This window comes from Cariama cristata, unplaced genomic scaffold, assembly GCF_000690535.1.
Source record: "Cariama cristata isolate BGI_N322 unplaced genomic scaffold, ASM69053v1 scaffold4617, whole genome shotgun sequence".
NCBI lineage: Eukaryota > Metazoa > Chordata > Aves > Cariamiformes > Cariamidae > Cariama > Cariama cristata.
The window spans coordinates 1-2,821 of record NW_009624769.1 but is presented as its reverse complement, the minus strand read 5'-3'; positions in this window follow the sequence as shown (position 1 = coordinate 2,821).

Sequence of the window (2,821 nt, the reverse complement as noted above, 5' to 3'; positions counted from 1 at the left end):
TCTGGGGCCAGTGCTATTCAACATATTCATCAGTGACCTGGGAAAGACATGAATAATGAAGGAATAAAGATTTTTTGTTGATATGAAGCTATACAGAGAGGGGAAGTTAAAGTTCAGCTGTGAAGAATGCAGAAGGACCTCATGGAACTGAGTGATATAGTATCAGATAAATTCAGCATAGATAAACACAAAGTGACGTGGAGAAAATCAGGTTTTTGTACACAGCTATAAGCTTTGAGTTGACTATTAGGATTCATGAATGAGATCTTGGGGTTACTGCAAGTGAAAATGTTGGTCCAGTGAGAATCCGAAAACAAACAGGATTAGGAAAGAAATAGAAAACAGAAAAACAGAATTGTTTTTATGCCACTAAGTAAGTCCAAGGGAAGCCCACTTCTTCAATATCATGGTGATCCTCCTACCTTCATCTTACAAACAGTATGGCAGCATAAGAAAAGATAAGGATAAGCGCAGCAAAGAAACAGCTTCTGCATTAGAAACAGCTAAATACTGGGGATATGAAAGAAGTTCGTACATTTGAGAGTGGCATTGAGAAGGTGAGTAAGAAGTGATTATTCACGGTCTTTTCCAGTACAAAAATAAGGAGAAAAGAAAAACAACCCCAACCCTAGTTCAAAACAAGCAGAAGAATGTTTTTAAGCTGCTAAACTGCTTGCTGTGACAAATTCCTAGGAAATACTTGTTGAGAGATACAAAAGCTTGTGTCATCAAGACATATCCAAAATATAAATCATGGGAGACTGGGTCAGTATTCTGGGGAAGTACCAGCCTTGCTCGACTCTGGTCCTCTTTCCTACATACCTGCATCAGCCACTGTTCCCAGCAGATTACTAGGCAAGAACTGGCTTTTGCCTGACATGAAAAGATAGTTATATTCTTGTATTATCTGGGGGAAAAAAAAAATCTCCCAACAATAATGTGGGACCAGCACTAGTTCTGACAAAGAGTCTCTGCTTTCCTAGAGGACTGTGTGGTTTAAATGGCTGTCCCAGTAATACTGGAATAGGGAGAAAATTTATTAAAAAGTTCAAGGTAGACAAAACATTGATTTCCAGGACAAGGTTATAGGAAAGCAGAACTCTGAAAGCAGAAAGTGCTTGCAATCCTCCCTGGATGTTCTCATAGTTATTTTAGGTGCAGTTGCTCTGAGGGATCTGTTCTAGAAAAGTGTGGTTTTGATGGTACTAGGAATAGATCTGGAGCAACACTACAGGAGAAATGCCTGTCTCAGCAGGAGCCAGCCCAAGTGTTAAAAGCTGATGTAAATTAAGAGCCAGAGGCAGACATTGTTAAGGTACAATTGGAATTAGGTGGTTGTTCCAAGTTTAAAGAACACCATAAATGACCCAGAGACATGCTGCACGCATGTGCAAACCAAGAACAGCTGAGATGGTGGGAGGAACAGAGAAAGCCAACAGGCATAATTTCCTCTAACACCTTAGAGTTTACTGAAAATTTGGGGCTGCATATTTTCTCTCCATTTGGAGGAGAAACTGAGAATACACTGCACTGTGCAGATATACTCAAGTGCATCAGCAAGATACACCACCCTGCTGTGGTGCCTCCATCCCTCATCTTTGCAGGGCAGTAGCAGGAGCTCCAGGCTCCACCAGCCCGGGCAGGTACCTCATCCAAGCCACCAGCCAGAGGTGAGGTTCCTTCGTGTCAAACACGTGATGGCCCCATGGGCTTCATGTTGGTCTCCTGGCTCACACTCTGGTCACACATTCTCCTGTCTTGTACCATAGTCCTGTGTCACCGGGCATGTCAGATGCTGAGAGGCTAGATGTAAGCCCAGCATGGTGACAGAGAAGACACTTGCACCTGTGTGTCCCTGGATACAGCTCAAACAATGACAAAACCCATTCTCCAGATTTTGCCAGCGCTTGCTGTGGAGTGTTGTTCTGAGCCCTTTGTTTCACTTCTCCTTGTTGCTTTTATCCTTGCTCATGCAGCTTTCAGCCACTGCGTTTGCAGGAAGGGACTCCCTCAGCTCCAGTAGACCTCACCGGGTCTCACTCTGCAGCATGAGGTTCTTTTACAAGGTTGTGCATCATTGCCCACGATCTTGCTATGGGAAGCCTGTTTCTTGTGGCTGATCAACTACCTCACTTTCAAGTCCACTATACTAGATGCACAGATGTAGTCTGAATGGAACTGGTTTCATGAAGCACCTCTAGTATGTAAAAATAAAGACATTAGAGAGATGTTTGTCCTGGTTTTGACTAAAACAGGACCAATTCTCCTTTCAGTAGATTTTCCTTCAGTTAAGTTTCTTCTAAGTAACTGCACTCTCTGAAGTTGACTACATGTTTTTCAGGCAGTGCCTGCTTTTAGAATTGATAATGCTTGATGTTTATAGTTGTTACCAAGGTAACTGTGGGATTGGTATGCAGAAGGGCCCACGCTTATACTTATCCCTGTGGGAACCAAGGTCACTGTGGGTTCTGTTATGGTCCACAAGTGAAAAGGTGTAAAAGGGTCACACCTGCGGGAAAGTGCATATGGGACAGGTGACCAAAAACCTGGTCAACAAAGTATTCCACCCCATACATGTCATACTCAGTATAGAGCTAAGGGATCACAGGGGTCAGCCCTTCTTCTTTCATGGCCGGCATTGCTTTAGGACTCTGCTTATTCTCCTACTGCTGATCCCAATCTGGGTATTCCTGAATCCAGTTCCTGTCTGCTGCTTAGTCGAGTCCGGGACATCCTGGCGCCCACCCTGCTGCATCAGTGGTTGGAGCCACGGCAGCATGCAATTCTGTGATCATTATTGGGAAGCTCAGTATTGGTTTTG